We start from the raw sequence: 17,774 nt of genomic DNA on the forward strand, positions 1-17,774 counted from the left end.
AGTCCCCAGCTGCACGAGTACCAGGCCCTTCCACTGCAAAAAAGAAGAAGGCAATTCCCCTCACACATTCCCCTTGGCCTCTCTTCTAAAGCAGATCCTCTGGGGTGGGGTCTTACTACTTCTCAGAGAAAGGCTTTTTGCTGGTTTGCAATCAACTTCACACATCTTCTTATTTGTCCCTCACACCAGAGGGCGAGGTGCAGCTGCTGAGGTTGCTGTAGCCATTTTGCAGGTGCAGAAACCCAGGCCAAGAGAAAAGAGGTGACTTGCCCAAGATCACACAGTGAGCTCGAGGTAGAGCTGAGCTGTGGCTGCCTAACTCAATCTGCAGGAGCCCTGGTGGCGCAAACGGTTAAGTGCTCGGCTGCTTACCAAAAGGTTGGTTGTTCAAACTCACTCAGCTGCTCTCCTTGGTAGAAAGACCTGGCAATCTGCTTCCATAAAGATTACAGCCGAGAAACCCTATGTGGCAGTTCTCCTCTGTCACTGGGGTTGCTGTGAGTTGAAATTGACTCAAGGCTTCTAACAACAACTCAGGCGATGCTGCTTCTGCTCCGGTATACCACAGCCAGGGCAAAAGGGAGGAGAGGAAGGCTGGAAGAGTAGCCCACCTGGCAGGCAGGGGATCACCTTGGTTCCTTTGTTCCTTCCTTCTTTCAACAAGGCTCAGTTGAGAGCCTGCTCGGTACCAAGCCCTATGCTGGAGGCTGGAGGTATGGAGATGAATAAGACACCTCAGACAGATTTGAGGGACAAGACATTCACGCTACAAACATTTTGAGCTTCTGCTACATGTCAGGCATGTTACTAGTTACTAGAGATACAGTGGAGAACAAAAACCAGGCCAACTTTCTGCCCTCATGGAATTTATATTTTAATGGAAAGACAGCTAACATTTATTGAGTACTTTCTTTATACCAGGTGCTTTTACTAAGCGCTTTTACATAGATTATATCATTTCATTCTTGCCAGCATCCTCATAAGGTAGTGTAGTGGATGCTGGTCATTCGTATTGGCCATCCAGCATCTGAAACCCTTTCCTATCTGTGAGGAATTCTCCACTCATGAGGAAGAGCTCAGCTTCCACTACCAAGGCTAAATATGCCAGGTATTTCCTCATTTAGACTCCCTTGCAGCTAAGGCTGGCCATGTGACCCAGGCTCAGCCAATCAGCACAACCACTCCAGAGTCTGTGTTGAAGCAGTGACTGTACAGATTCATTATGGCAGTCAATAAAAGCAGTAACAGCAGCAGCCACACCCGGCTTCCAGAAGCACCAGCAGCCAATCATAGGGGCATGGCCCATCAATCACTCTGACAGACCCAGTATCTGTGCCCAGTGGTGGCCGCCAGCATTGTCCTTCGAGCTCTGCAGAGAGATTTTGAGCATTGCTCCTTAGCTGCTGGAGAAAGCAGGAGGTCCTGCCTTGCCTGCAGATGGAGAGACCTCTGCTTCTCCCCAGGGATAAGTAAGTGGGGTGGGCAGAACCTGGAAATGGCAAAGAGCATGGGGTAGAGTGGGACTTCCTCTGAGGCCCTCCAGCCTGAGCTCACTGGCCTAGGCTGGGGTGGAGACATGGGGTGGTCTCAGAAGCCCCTGAGTGGTGGCTGAATAACCATCCCTGCCTGAATTCCTTGAGAACCCCTATCTATCCTCAGGCTGTCTTCCTCTCCACCTACTCCTCCAGGCCTAATTCTAGCCCCATGGCCTCTGCCTGGACACCTAGATGGCTGTAACAGCTCCTCCTTGGTCCTCTGCCTCAGCCTCTCCTCCTTGAACCCATTCACCACCATCCTTCATCCTGGAGTCAGAGTGACCTCTTGGAACACAGAACTGATGGGGTCATATCCTTCCTTAGGAAACTTCCAGGGTATACTGGTACCCAAACACCTTTGCCAGGCACTCAAGGCCCTTTCAATCCCTCCTACCCACACGCTAATCCCCAGCCCCAGCCCCGAGCTCCGATCATACCGCCCCTCTGGCGAGTCACCCCCCACTCCATTGCCAGCTTGCCCTGCCCCACTCTTCCCTGGCACCATCTTGTAGTGCCTTTGCTCACGCTGTTTCCTCTGCCAGGAATGCCCTTCCCTGTCCCCTCCACCCTTTCCTCTCTAGCAAAATCTCATCCATTCCTAAAGTAGCTTCCAATGCCAAATCATCCGTGACGTTTTGCTCACCCCCACACAGACTCCCAGTAATATTACTGTTGCATTTATGCAGCCCTTGACAGATTTTGCAACATTTTATGGGCATGTAAAGTGCTGCTGCCTGGATCAACTACTTTGGCTATAGGACCAAAAACCTGGGCTCTGGAGTCAGACAGACCCAGGTTCAAATCTAGACTTTGCCATTTACATGCTGGGACATCCAGGGTAAGTCAATAAACCCCTTCAAGACCCTGTTTCTTCTGCTACAAAGTGGGAATATTAGCCTCCCTTTTCAGGGTGTTGTGAGAATCGAATGAGGTCGATAGGGGAGCAGCCCAGCCCAGAGTGCCTGGCACAGAGTGGGTGTAAGAGTGACAGTTTTCCTTTGCTCCCCACTCCCTCAGTAGCCTGCAGCAGGCCCAATGACGGATGGACAGTTTCCCAGTTGGTCTGCTCTGCTAGCCTGTGGGCAGCACCTCCAGGCCTGATGGGCACCAGCCATGAGCCCCAGCATCAAGACTGGGGTGTGGAGGCCTTTACTGCCCATTGAGCCTCAGGGGTGTAGTCATCCAAGAGACACATACCTGGGCTCCTTCCCTCAGCTCCTCCTATCAAATCCAACCTCCACCATCAAAATGCAAGTTAGGTCAGAGGCACACGGTGGCAGCCAGGGAGACGTGCACATGTGTGTTCCCACTCACGTGCCTGAACACCTGTGAGTACCAGCAAGTCGCTCTGTGTGCAAGCACACAGCTGGGTAGGAACTTGGGCGTGTGCGAGTGTGTGTACATGGGGGACATATGTGCTTCCCTGTGTGTGTGTGCACCTGTGTGTGCGTGTGTGTGTCTGCAGCTACTGTGGTTGTCACTCAGAGTGAAAAAGCACACACTTCCTGTTAAGAATCAATTAGAGCATTTTTAAAATAAAAGCCCCACATCTCCCTGAGTGTCATCAGTGCTGGGGAAGGGGAGGTGGGAAGGCAGGGAGGAAGATTCTCTGAGGGCCATCTGCAGATCTCCATCTCTGAGGTGCAGTGCTGGGAGCAGAGGTCAGGACCTTGGGCTCTCTCATCCTGCTCTGCTGCCAAGTCACTGTGTGACCCTGGACAAGTCATTGTGCCTTCCTGGGCCTCAGTTTCCCATTCTGTAAAAATAGGAGGACAGATTCGACTAGAAGATCTCTGAGCTCCCCCTTCTCCCCTTTGGAGACTCAAATTAGCATCCAGAGTCCACTCCTCAGAGGGAGACACCAGGCACAGACCAAACATCTCACCAGGTTCTCCAGTTGCCCACCCCACGTTGGTAGAACCCTTCCCAGCCCATCCTTGGAAACACCTAGACCCTTCTTTGTGGTTGTCTAGGGGAAGGGACGGGAAGGGGGGTTTCCAGAGGGGAAGGACCTAGTGATAGTCAATCTCTCACCCTCATCAGCGACTTCCTCTCCACCCCCATTCCTACCACAGCCCGCTCCCTCCCAGTCCCCACATCTTCAACCAGAGGATGCTGAAAAACAGAAATTAGGAAAAGGCACTGCGTCCTTGCCTCCCCACACACACTCCATCTGCAGACTGGGAAAGAGAGTGGGAGGGAGGGCTGGGTTCAAGTCAAAGCTGGCCCCTTCCTTTTACAGAAAAGAAAACTCCCACCCGGAGAAGGGTAGTGAAGTACCCAAGGGCACACAGTGAGACAGTGGCAGTGTCAGGATTTGAACCCAGCTTCCCACGAGCCTTTTCACATCATCAGGTTGTGCTTCATGGAGGAGGGTCTTTCTCTGAACAATGTCCATTTCCACTAAGGACAGAACACAAGAACAGGAGCTGACATTGCAGCAAGGGGACTCGGGTCTGATGCCAGGAAGCACTTCCCGTAGGATTGGGAGATCCCTGGATAGGTGACAGGCGTGCATTGAAAGTAGGATACCCTGGAACACAGTAGTTCCCAGTGGATAGGGGGAAGGCTGCAGAAAGCAGGCTTCCCAACCAAATTACCCTGCAGGGGGAGAGAGGATGTGGGGAGGAGTAGGGAAGCTACCATGGCCAGGTGCTCAGTGCTGCGCAAAAGAGAATCCCCATTTACCAATGAAGAAACTGAAGCCCAGAAAGGTTAAGTGACTTTTCCAAGGCCACACAGCTAGAAAGTGATGGCATCTAAGTGGTATGATACCAAAATCTTTGTTTTTTCCATTAGTTTCCCAAATCATGGACTGCAAGAGGAATTTAAAGGCGTGGTCCACAAGATGAGTTTAGATGATATGTGGGTGGACTTTTTTTTTAAACAATGTATTGGCCCAAAAGTAAATCAGAAAAAAAAATTAATCAGCTCATCAGACTCATGATTTCACTGATATTACTGCTTGGGACTAGGTTAAAGTTTAAAAGAAGCAAATTGATTTAAAGGAAAACATTAAATGTGTAATAGTTCAGACAGCAAAAATCTTGAAGGTGATACGAGAAAGCCTGGAGCTTTAGAAATAATGCTCGAAACCCCCTCGTTGGAGGCAGTAAATGTGGGCCTTTCTCTGTCTGGCAACCACAGGGTGACTCCTGGGTGTGGGCCCCACTTGTCCAATCCTTCTGGCTATGCAGCTTCCAGCTCTGGTGTACGTGGGTCATCCTTGGTAATGCCAGCTGTGGGAAGATGTGGGTGGAGGAGAAGGAAGGCTTGAGCGTCTGGCTTCTGGCAGGAGGGAATGGAGGAAGGCAGGCCTGTGGGGGCTCACAGGTGTAAAATGCAGTCCCGGTACACCTGGATTCAGCTCTGCGAGGAGGCCAGAGACCCAGAAATATCCTGCCAAGGCTCTCTGCGTGGGCGCCCCTTCCTCTCTCAGTTTTAGCTCCTTATTTTAAGTCCCTGGTTCCTGTTAGCCTCTGTCCGGCTTATTTTCAGACTTGCTCATCGTCTGAGCCATCCTGGCAGGAGGGGACTCAGGGCCTTCTTGCTGAGGCAGCTTCTCTCTGGGGCCCTCCCTCACAAGCCACCCGTCCTGGCTGAAGCATCAGGCCCGGCAGGCAGCCAACCTCCTGGGCCCAAGGGACCAAAGGAAGACACGGAGCCCAGCAAGGGCCTGGCTGGCTGACCCTGCATTCTGGGGCAGGCCATCGGGGAGGTCCAGTGCACCACTCCGAGGTCTGACACAAGAAGAGCCTCTAGCAGCATTTTCCCTGTCAGCCGAAAGCCCTGTGGTGGTGGCGAGGGTTCCATCTTCCTTCAGCCCCTTGCCATACCAGCCCTCGCATCTGCCCAGCCTGACTTAACCACCCATGGCGTATTCATTCATTCCGGCAGATTTGAACCCTGACGATCATACTCATCAATAAAGTTTTTGAGGTGTTTCCTGCCAGAGATCTGGGACAAGTTCTCTCCACACAGAATTTTATTTACTCTTCACCCCAGTGCCAACCTCCCCCCACCCAGAAGCCAGAAGCTAGAGAAGGGATCTACAGGATTCAGTGGATGACAAAGGGGTCCAGGACACAAAAAAAGTTTAAGAACCCTGGTCTAGGCCTCCCCTACATTATTTTGGGAGATAACCACATTTTAAAAATTGATCCCAATTTTTTTTAAAGACCATTCTCCAGTTACACTAGAAAGTTGAGTGCTTCTCTGGCGCTTTTACCTTACCTGTGAAATTCAAATCCCTGACAGGCTGGATGGACAGAGAGCCATCCACAGCTCTGCAGTCGAACAGGTCTGATGTCTATGAGCGGGAAAATCTCCCAAACAGGCATTTACATTGTTGAACTCAACTTAAAAACAACCTCGAGTCCTCTGAATGCCTCTCTGCACACACGGGTGTAGTTACCAGAATCAGACAATGTACCGAGAGGAAGGTTCAAAGGCTCCGGAGGTATTTTGGCTGGAAGAGAGGCTGATGGGAGGCTGCGGGGAGGGTACGCAGGGCAGCTGTCCTTGCTTTCCGGAAGGGTGCCCTTACATTCCTGCGTGTAGCTCTGGAAGCCCAAGGACTGGAGTTTTGAAATCAGGGCGGCCAGGGAAAGTCCACAGGGCTTTGTTCTCTCTCCTTGAAGCGTGCTCCTCCTTCTCCTCACCCTCCCTCTCTGAGCTCCTAGTTTCCCCGCTGCTCCCCTCCCTCCTACCAGGATGTGCTTTGGTAGAGAAGGGTGGGTGGTAAGGATGGAAAGGCTGGACGTGAAGAAGAGCTGGTCTTAGTGCTGGCCAGGGCGTTGTCCACCCCTATGGTTGAGGGCCTCACTTACCCAAGTCTCAGCTTCCTCCCCTGTAAATGGGGATAATGGTGTCTGCTCTTGTTGACATGAACTAAATGAGATGGGAAATGAGAAAACATGTACAGTACAATGTCACAGTGATCATAAACCTACCCCACTAAGGTGTTGTTGTTGTTGTCCTGACTCATAACGACCCTATGCACAACAGAATGAAACACTGCCCAGTCCTGCGCCATCCTCAAAATCGTAGCTGTTTGAGTCCATTGCTACAGCCACTGTGTCAATCCATCTCACTGAGAGTCTTCCTCTTTTCCACTGACCCTCTACTTTACCAGGCGTGATGTCCTTCTCCAGGGACTGGTCCCTCCTGATAACACGTCCAAAGTATGTGAGATGAAGTCTTGCCATCCTTGCTTCTAAGGAGCACCTAATAAAGCTTCAAGGGTGGCTCTTCTCAGTGGGCTTTGTATTTAAATAAGGGATCAAGTCTAGCTTGAAGGACCAACCTTCTTTTCCAACAGCCTTGTGGTAGGAATAGCACAGATTCAGAATCTGACAAACATGGGATTGAAACCTACATTTGACCTTGGGCAAGATGGTTCACTTCTCTGAGACTCAGTGTACCATCTGTTAAGTGGGGATAATAACAAGACCTACCCTCTTTCGAAGGGAATGATAAAATTCAGGTAAAGATTAGTGAAAATAAAGATGTATTTTTTTCCCTCTTCCAAATTTTCAGGCTGCTTGAATTCTATCCTTGGGTCCCTTTGTGGGGGAGGCAGGGGTTCCATGGACCCCAGGTGAAGAACTCCTGGTCTAGTTCTGTCCCTGTAATTGCAAGGAGCCCTGGTGGTGCAGTGGTTAAGCCATCCGGCTGCTAACCAAAATGTCTGCGGTTGGAACCCACCAACTGCTCGGCAGGAGAAAAGACCTGGTGATCTGCTCCCAGAAAGATTTACAGCCTCAAAAAACCCTATGGGGCAGTTCTACAACGACCTATAGCATCACTACAAGTCAGAATTGATTCGACAGCACACACAACATATGTAAGTGCATCGAAGGTACTTTTCAAACTCTGATTAAATTTATAAATAACAGAGTGTCAGACAGGTAGTAACCAAAAACCCAAACCAAACCCAGTGCCGTCAAGTTGATTCCAACTCATAGCAACCCTATAGGACAGAGTAGAACTGCCCCATAGAGTTTCCAAGGAGCGCCTGGTGGATTTGAACTGCCGAGCCTTTGATTAGCAGCTGTAGCACGTAACCACTACACCACCAGGGTTTCCCAGACAGGTAGTAGGTCCCAGTAAACGGGAGTCTCTCAGCCCACGGCCTAGGGTTCCTGCTGGGGCTACTCTGCTTGTTCTTCCAAGGGAAATGGAGCCTCTGTCTGCTCACCTGAAGAGCACAGCTCCAAGGCTGCAGTGGGGCTCTGCCCTTCCCTCACCCCCCATGCCACAGATGGCCTGTCACTGAGCTGGCCTCCCTCCCACCTGTGGTCTTTGTACCCCTTCTCATAACGATGCCACTTGGCAGGGGAGAAATTGCATTGGGCTTGGGGATATTTTAACTGGCTCTCCCCCTAGGAGGGTGACTTCACAGCCCTGCCCTGGGGGCTCTCAGGCTCTGAGGCACGCCACCGGGGCCTCCCTGCACTGAGCTGCTTGCATCCCAGGAACCCTTGCCCCACCAGAAGCCCTTAGGCACCTACTTCCCCTCTTGACTCATCCACTGGGGTGGCTCGAGAAGCACAGTCACAAGCCAGCAATAATTAGTCAGTGCGGACAGGCTCACGAGACACCCTTGAGTGACTCCGGGAGTCAGGCAGCAGTGGCAGGCCGAGCCGGGAATCCCTCAGATCAGAAGAGCAGACAGGCCTAGAGGAGGGGGTCCCACACAGGTTTTCATGGTGCTTTTGGACAAGGCCCAACCAGAACTCAGGCTCTGACTCCCCAGAGCTCATCCTCACTCTTCCTTTGCCACCTCCTCCCCTTTGCCAGGTCACCCTTCCCCCGTCCAAACTCTCAGTGCCCCGGGAATTGGGAATCCTGCTTACCTTCTAGGTGGGTCTGCCATCCAACACCCCCTGCTCCATAACCCTTACCCCTCATCCCCTCTGCTTTCCTATCAAAACTTACCTGCTCTATGTCCCATCAGCTCAGAACCCTAACCTCTGTTCTCCAAGGCAACTCCCAGGTATCTGAGCTACATGGAATTGGAGAACAAAGACCTGAGTTCAGGAATTGGCTCTGATTAGCTCCGCAAGCCCTCTGCCTCTCTGAGCCTGGCTCTTTGACCTCATCTATTAAATAAATAAAATAAATCAAACCCGTTGCCCTCAAGTCGATTTCGACTCATAGGACTAAATGGGCCGTTTAAGTGGCTGCCCTTTCATTGCTGTTACGAGGATCAAAAGCATTCTTAGATGTGAAATCGCTTTATAAACTGTAAAGCACTCTTTATAACTATGATCTGGGACTTCTGGGCTGACAAGTTGTCGGATGTGTTTCCGTTATCACATCTTTCCAGAGAATTGATACAAAGGAATGGCTTTAGTGGCCGTGTTTCAGGCCCTGCCACATATTCCTGCCCTCTCCCCTAAATCACATCCGAAGCCATGCCCTTGTAGACACACTGGCTTGAATCTGGGTGGGAGTTTGAAAACTCCTGAGGGATGACCCCCCTGAACCCAACACAGGAAATTGATTGGGGAAGTGTTGGGGCTGATGCGGCCTTGGTTCTTCTTTAGATGTGATTCACCCAGTTTGTCTTAGCAAGCCAAGAGGGCCCCAGGAAGATGAAATATCTAAGTCTGTGGCTGAGGAGGAAAGCCAGGAGAAGTGGGTACCCTGCTCCAGGGCATGGCCTGTGGATCCCAGAAGATATGTTCAAACCATTCATTGGCTTGGGGGCCTGGGGTGTGGCCAGCTAAGAATCACACATGGTTGAATATCAGAAGGCCTGGGTTCCACACCCTACTTTGCCGTGCCCAAGCTGTGCACCTATGGGTGGGTCACTGGTTGTCTGAGCCTACATTTCCTGTCAGAGAAAGGCCTGCAATGACATCCCACTCCGTGGAGTCTGATAGCGATTCATGGATTTAAAGAAGCAGAAGTGCCCGTGGTTGGGTTGGAAGGGCAGGTGCCCAGCCCCTGTGCTGCCCCCAGCACAGCTCTCGCCCAGCCCTATGGTAAGTCCTCTTACATATGGTCTCCGTGTTGGACCGGCTCCTGCAAGGGAGAGCAGCGTCTTCTCATCTTGCACTTACAACACCTGGTTCAGTGTACACCCTGGCCCAGTGGAGGAAGGGAGGGCAGTGCACCTGTAATTATTATTCAAGAGCCCACATAGCACCCAGGCCAGAGGCCCAGGAGGGCCCCTTCCTCCCAGTGAGGCTGAGATTCCTTGTCTACATTTGTGTTGTTTTCAGACATTTCACTTTGCTTTCCTCTTCAGGGTCACAAAGGCCCTAGCCCCAGCCGCAGCTGCCCCAACATCTGGGAGTGTTTTATCCGTGCCCTCTCTCCATGCCAGGAAAAAAAAAGTTGCTGTGGTGTTGACACCAGCTCCTGGCAACCCCACGTGCACCGGAGTAGAACTCTGCTCCGTAGGATTTTCAATGGCCGATTTTACAGAAGTAAATCACCAGGCCTTTCTTCTGAGGTGCCTCTGAGTAGACTCAAACCTCCAACCACTCTGTGCCTCAGTTTACTCGTTTTAAGATGGGAATAATAATGCAGCCTACCTCTGGGTAGATATATGTACAGCTTGTTAAGAAAATGCCGAATAGTTTCCTAAAATGGCTGCGTCAGTTTACACTTCCAGCAGCTCTGTCTAAGCGATCTCCTGATCCATGTCCTCTTCCAACTTGCTATTGTCAAACTTTTTAATTTTTGCCAATCAAATGGATGTAAAACGGTATTCATTATGGTGCTTGTTTGCATTTCCTGAATGCTAATGAGGTTGACCGTATCTTCATATGTTTATTAGCCATACATGTTTTCCCCTCGGTGAAATGCCTATTCATGTCCTTCACTCATTTTTCTATTCTATTGTTTATCTTTTTGCTAACTGACTTGTAGGAGTTCTCTATATATTCTTAATACTAATCCTTTGTTGGTTATATAAAATAATTAACTTCTCCCAGTTTGTAGCCTTGTCTTTTCACATTCTTCAAGGTGTCTTTTGATGAACAGAAGTTCTTAATGTTAATTAAATAGAATATCAGAAAGATATTCACCTACATTTGTTCTAAAGGTTTAAAATTTTAACATTTAAGTTCATCTAGAGTTGATTTTCGTGTATGATGTGAGGCAGGGATTTTTTTTTTTTTTTTTTTTTCCATACAGATAACCAAATCTTCTAGCTCTAGTTGTTGAAAAGTTCTGAAGCCAATCTTAACTGAATCTTGAAGGGGCAGAGATGGAGGGCCCAGCTGAAGTTTGGCTGACTCAGAATTCCCTCTAAACCTGACCAAGGACTTCCAAAGTGAACACAGCCAAGGAAGCTAGAGATCAAAGGAGTCATGCTGCAGTTTGGCCCAGACAGTCTCACCTGCCTCTGAACACAGCATTGGCCATTTTACTAATAGATATAATGATGTATAAGGCAAATAATAATAATTCATATAGTACTGGAAAGTACTGAATGAAAAGTTAAATTCTCCCAACACCAGTACCACTGCTCAGAGGTAACCACTTCAATACTGAATGCTTTTTAGCTCTGAAGAGTTATCTCCCTGGCTGCAAATAATATGCTCACATCTCTATCTCTTGGTTTATCAGCTCTCGAATAACTCTAGTTACTCTCTGCTGGAAAAGTCAGTTTCCTTACATCTGTTCCATCTCTCCTCCCTTCTCACCCTATTCTCTGTGTTTTTCTTTTTCTTTTTAATTAATGTTAAGTGTTATGCCAAATCCCGGAGCTGCTGCCACAGCTGTATTGCAGGAAGCCCAGCCCTGTGAGGGTGCCACCCCCAGCAGGAGGAAGTCAGACGGGACACTTCCCATCACCCAGTTTCCTGATCCCAGGCATCAACGCTGAGCTGGACAGAAGGAAAACAGCCGCTTGGTGTCTGGGGCCCTTCCCAACAATGGTGCAAATGAAAGGACTGGGCCTGTTTCCTGAGTGGGGGTGGGGAGCCTGGGAAGGGGTGTGGAGAACGCTGCAGTGGATTCAGGCTTGCTGATGCCCTGCTGAAGCCCCCCTGTGTGACCTTGGGCGGGTCCCTTCCCTCATCTCTCCGCCTATGAAATGCAGGTTACTAAGGTCCTCCTCACCTTAGACTTTCTGTGATTGGAGTTACAGAGAGGTAGCTCTAGGAAGGACTTTCTGACAAAGAGTAGAAAAGTTCCTCCCTTGAGACAGTATGATAATAATAATTAGTGCTGTCATGTTCCTGCGTGCCTTCTGTAGGCCAGGCACTGTGCCAGGTGCTCCAAATGCATGATCCTATTTAATCCTCACCACTCTCAGGGAGGCATTATCCTCCCCATTTAACAGATGAGGAAAACTGAGGATAGAGAGGTTAGGGAACTTATCAAAAGTCACAGGACTGAGGGTCTTGATTCCTCCCTTTTCCTCACCCCTGCCACCAATCCAATTCAATCCATCATGTAGTCCTGCTGAAGAATTTGGATATTTGAAAATGCTGACAACGTCTAGGGTCCCTCTGGGGCTCCAGAAACAGACTGGAAGGCAAGAGCTTAACCTTTCCTAAGCTCGAGGAGACTTTGCCTCCCAGAGCCACTTCAGAGACTGACCCTGGCCCAGGACCCATGAGTGATTCTGAGACAAGTCCTCTCAGGGGGCCTGTTCAGCCAGAGAAGGGCAAGGGCTTTTGGCCTGAGGAGATCTTTGCTCACCCAGCAGGGACCCCGGACAGTTCAGGGTGGCCTGGAGGCTCTTCCTCTCCCCTACCGCTCCCTAAGGGCAGAGCTGTTCATACACTCCCCATCCTACTGACCAGCACACACCACACCCTGGGGACTCTGGGAACCCACATATCTCAGCCTCAGAGTGGCCTTGTCCTGGCCGCAGCTGGGGCAGGCCTGCTTCCCTTCAGACCCAAGGCCACAGGGCCGACCTGGAAAGGAATGAAAGTGGGAGGAGCCCAGAAATACTGACTAGGCTGGAAGGTGGCCTGGTAGGTGGAAGCACACAAAGGCCTGCCCCAGCTCTGTGGGCAAAGCCGCCCTAGGCATCTCTGCAGGCTTGGGGCCACAAGGGCCTCCCTCTGACCACTCAGCCCTGGCTTGTGACCAGGAAGCTGCAGGAGGGTCCTGATTGGGTCACGGTGAGTGAGGGGCCGAACCAGACCTGGCCTGACTGCCCAGACTGTAAGACTTCTCCCCTCACCAGCTGCCAAGGGGGTGGCTGGCGGGCAAAGAAACACTTATACCTGAAAGCAGCCCCTTCCCTGAGACTCCAGGCTGGGACTCTGCACTTCTGAGCCCAACAGCAAGAGATGAATAAAACAAACTCAAACAAGGCAAAATCTCCTTGCTGTTGTATGAGGGCAGGAGCCCCTCCAAGCTGAGGCAAGTCTGACAAACCCCCGGAGCCTAGGTCCTCTGTAGGACTCTCCGGACACCGGGAGCTCTTGTCAGTCATGGCCAAATCCACTCCTCAGTAACATACAAATAACACATCCATGCTTGTGGCTGCCATCACTGCCTGATGCCCACGAGTGTCAGATTTGCCTCCAGCCCGGTTCTAGTAGCTCACAGGGCCCCTCCACATGGTCAACATCCTCTCCCCAATCTGCCTCTCTTCCAGTGCTCCCCAGCTCAGGAAAGGGCACCCCATAGCCTTAGATTCCTGAGTCATCTCTGACTTCCCTCCCTCCCACTCCATCTATCCCATATCCACAAGGCCTCAAAAATCCCCGTTCTGCCTCCTAAATAGAATCTACCCCTCCGCTCTGCCCCCAGTGTCACTGTCCCAGCTGAGGCCCTTACCACGCCTCACCCGGTCCATGACAACCATCTCCTAACTGCTGTCCCTGCCCCAGTCTCCATACCACAGCTTGACGTTGCCCCACTCGAAAGCCTATGTGGCACCATGGAAGAAAGGCCTGGCGATCTGCTTCTGTAAGGATTACAGCCAAGGAAACCCTATGGAGTCTGGGGTCTTAAATGCTAGCAAGCAGCCATCTAAGATGCATCAATTGGTCCCAACCCACCTAGAGCAAAGGAGAATGAAGAGCACCAAAGATACAAGGAAAAATATTAGCCCAAGAAACAAAAGGGCCACATGAACCAGAGACTCCATCAGCCTGAGACCAGAAGAACTAGATGGAGCCAGCTACCACCAATGACCGCCCTGACAGGGAACACAACAGAGAGTCCCTAAGAGAGCAGAAAAAAAGTGGGGTGCAGAACTCAAATTCTAGTAAAAAGACCAGACTTAATGGTCTGACTGAGACTGGAGGAACCCCAGAAGACATGGCCCCGGACTCTTTGTTAACCCAGAACTAAAACCACTCCTGAAGTCTGAAGTCAACTCTTCAGACAAAGATTAGACTGGGCTATAAGACATAAAATGATACTCGTAAAGAGTGTGCTTCCTAGCTGAAGTAGATACAATAGGCTACATGGGCAGCTCCTGCCCAGAGGCGAGATGAGAAGGCAGCGAGGGACAGGAGCTGGTTGAATGGGGTAGAAAGGACGAGTGTGCTGACACATTATAGGGATAGCAACTAGGGTCACATAACAATATGTGTATAAATTTTTGTGTGAGAAACTAACTTGAGCTGTAAACTTTCACTTCAAGCACAACTAAAAAAAGGAAAACCCTTGGAGCTCGTTTCTACTCTGTCACACGTGAGGTTGCCAGGAGTTGCAAACTACTCCACAGCAAAGAGTTTGCTTGTTTTGGATTATGACTCCTCTTGGTCTTTAGGACAAAGTCCAGTCTCCCAGGTATATGTCATGACCCTCTGCCTTCTCCCACCTCAACTCCAAGTCCCCTAACCCTCCCTTAGCACCTCCTGCTATAGGATGCTGCCCAGAGAACTTGTCACCCTGTGATTCTGGACATACTGTGCCCTCTGCTTGAATGCCCTCCCCCTCTTCTGTCTGGTAAACTCATTTTCCTCCTTCAAGGCCCAGGTCTTGACCTTCAAGCTCACCTCCTTGGGGAGGCCTTGGCTGATCCCCCAGCAAAGAGCAGCTGGTGGGTCTCTGCTGTGTGGCGGGGATCTTGCCTGGCTCTGACACAGCGCCCATCCCACTGCATTCAGAGTCGGGTGTCTGTCTCCACCGGCCGGCAGTGGGCTCCTTGGGGAGGGATCCCTTTCTATTGTACTTGCCATCTACAGCATCTAACGTATTGCTGGCAGAGCTCGTGCCCAACAGATAATATTATTACCTGTTTATTGAGCCCCTACTTAGGTGTGCCAGGCACTGAGCTAGATGCTTTATCTAAATGATCTCATTTTATCACCAAAATCACCCCACCAGGAGTGATTTTCTCCCCTGGGAAATGAGGAGACTGAGATTCAGAGAGGCTGAGCAGCCACCTCAGGTCACACAGTTTGTGCAAAGCAGTGCCGGAGACGGATTCTCCCTGGGCAGAATCTGGCCTTAGCCCACTGCCAAGCCTAGTTGTGGTCTCTGGGGGAGCACAATGCCCAGGGCTAACCAGACCTGCGTGTGGAAAAAGCTCTTTGTCCTTTTATTCAGCTAACAAGCTGAGGTTTCTTAAAAAGGAACTTCAATAGGAAACCAAGAAAAAGCCAAACAAAAAAAAATTTTTTTTTTTTAAACAAAACAGATGGGCAAGGTCGGGTCAGTCCCCACCCTGAGCTTTTGATTCCTCCCTTTAAAGCAAGCAGGTGAGATGAGATGGTCTCAAAGATTCTTATCAGTCCCCATGTCCTTTGGTTCCAGGGTTAGTTCTCAGGTAGTGAATTGGGATGGGGACTCTGTTGCCGGAAGACAGCCCACTGGGGACTCAGGCTGTGAGAGACAGAGGCCAGGAGGCACTGCAAACAGACCAGCCCCTCCTCCCTTTATGACTGGAGTGGATCTTAGAGGACCAAAGGGAGAAACTCAGGAGGACTTGAACAGAGCCTCCTGGCCTTGGACCCTCTGGGACAGCCCTGCCAGTCTGAGGGTGGAGCTGGAGCTGGACAGGCCTGCTGGGCCAAGAAGGGTCCTACTCCCCTCCCCCAGATCCGGGCCTCAGTTTACACATCTTCCCTCCACGGAGGCCGCCCTCTCTGGGCTCAAAGGCCGTGGTCCCTCCTCCAGTCTCCTGCCCAGTGGGACCCTCCGGAAAGCCCCGTTCAGTGCCTGTGGCACAGGAAGGGGAGAGGGGAGGCCTTGTGGCTGTGGGCGAGTTCCTGTGGAGGCCTGGAGGCCTGAGCTCTCAGCCGTAGCTGCTGGAGTCACAGTCATTTCCCTTCCCCCGCCTGCCCAGCTGGGAGGACGAGTTTCCTCACTGCTGAGTTGTTGTCCTTATAAGGGAAGGGCCTCCCAAGCCTCTCCCTGGGGCCGTGACTGACTGAAAGCCAGGCTGGGCCTGGGGTGATCCTCTACTGCCCAGGAATGGTCCCAAGTCAGACTGAAGTCCCCTGGACAGAGCCTCACCTAAAGTCACAGACTCTCCAGAGAAATAGCAGGAAGCAGTTGGTTGTGGCCCAGGTCCTGACAGTAGCTTGTGTTCTCCTGGGCAAGTTGTTTAAGCTTCCCCCTCCTCACCTGTAAAATAGAGTGAACGTAACTACGTCCTCCTCCCTCATGAGGCCACTGTGGTGGCTGTGGTGACAACAGGAGACCAATAGGCCTGGGAAACAGTAGGTGGTCTGAGGCCAGGCCTCTGGGGTTTATTAAGCATTTTCTATGAGGTAGGCCATGGGCTAAGTGTTCCAAAGCAACCCTGTGAAGGGGAGAATTAGCCCATTTTACAGGTAGGAAAAACTGAAGGGGTTTGCCTTAGGTCACTTATTTGTGCCTGGGTTTGAATCCATCTCCAAATCTAAAGTCATGTTTTTTCTGCCGCTTCCTCCAGGAATTTTTTATTTTTTTTTAATAAAATTATGATGACAGGGAAGAATTTTGCCATCACCTCTTCACCCTCCTGGTTCCCTCTGAACACCTCCTCAGTCACAGAAGCCTCCACTTGAGGGAGTTAACGTGGTCTTTACTGACAGAGATGAGGATAGGGGTAGAACAGGGTGACTCCAGAAAGACCCATGGAGACTGGACTCAGGGTGGGACAGAGGGCAGGGCAACCTGGTGCTCCCTTCCCCCACCAGGTCCTGCCCCTGTCCTAGGCTGTCTGAAGGCAGCTAGCCCCCTTGCGGTTTGCAAAACTCTGCACTGTAACTACCCACAGGATTTCAGGCCACTGAGATATCACAGCCTGAGTTGTTCATAAAGAAGGCTGCCCTTCTCTGCACAGGCCTCTGCCCTCAGGACCAGAGCGAAAGTTCTTACCACATCCTTCCTTAGTCCTACAGCTGGCCGCCCACACCTTCGCAGCAGCCACTCCCTTCAAGGTCCCAGAGGGGGACCTAGTTCCTAGGCTGTGGTAAGGGACACCCCCATCAGTAAGGGACTTCTCTTCCTTCCCTTGTTTCCGCCCCTTCACAGATCAAGGGGATGGTGAAGGTAAAATGTTCTGCCCGAGCTTCCCCACCTTCTACAGGCCACTCACTTGGAATGGCCAATGGTAGGGGAATTCAGGAGGGACACAAGGGCCACAGCCAGTCGACAGGCCCTGGGTCAGGTGCTTCCTGTTACGTCAGCCTCTGGGCCTGTCCAGCAGCCCTCACAGGGGAGGAGGAAGGGGTTCAGACTGTGGTGAGCACAATGGTGCCTTGTCACATAAGGGAATAAAAACCTGTTGCCATCGAGTCAACTCCGACCCATGGTGACCCTATAGGAAACCCCTATAGGGTTTCCAAGGCTGCAGTGTTTATGGAAGCAGACTGCCACATCTTCCTCTTGTGGAGCAGCTGCAGAATTTGAACCATCAACTTTTCAGTTACAGCCGAGCACTTACCCATGGCGCCACCGGGGCTCCTTTCACAAGGGAACGGTGCGGGGGTGGGGGCATTGTAATCCTCCTTGGAAGGATGAAGAAACTGAGACGCCCTGAGGCTGAGACTGACCTGAGGTCCCTTAGTGTGATTGGAACCTTGGCGGCCTGACCCAGAGCTCTTTCCACTGGCGCCCAGAAGTGCTCCCTGAAGCCCTGGGGTTCCACTGAGATGTGTCAGGGGTGCCAGAGGCATAAGACAGGGTTAAAGGTTCAGCCCTGACCAAGACCAGGCTCTGAGGTTAAAGTAACAATTGAACCATCATTTTGGAACCATCAGAGGAAAGACGTGTTCAGGCAGGAATAACCAGGGGATACTAAAGCTAAGGGGCAATTTTGATGAGATACAATATATTTGCATGGTACTGAAATATCTCCCAATATGAAAATAT

The sequence above is a fragment of the Loxodonta africana genome, chromosome 13 (assembly GCF_030014295.1).
Source record: "Loxodonta africana isolate mLoxAfr1 chromosome 13, mLoxAfr1.hap2, whole genome shotgun sequence".
Lineage (NCBI taxonomy): Eukaryota > Metazoa > Chordata > Mammalia > Proboscidea > Elephantidae > Loxodonta > Loxodonta africana.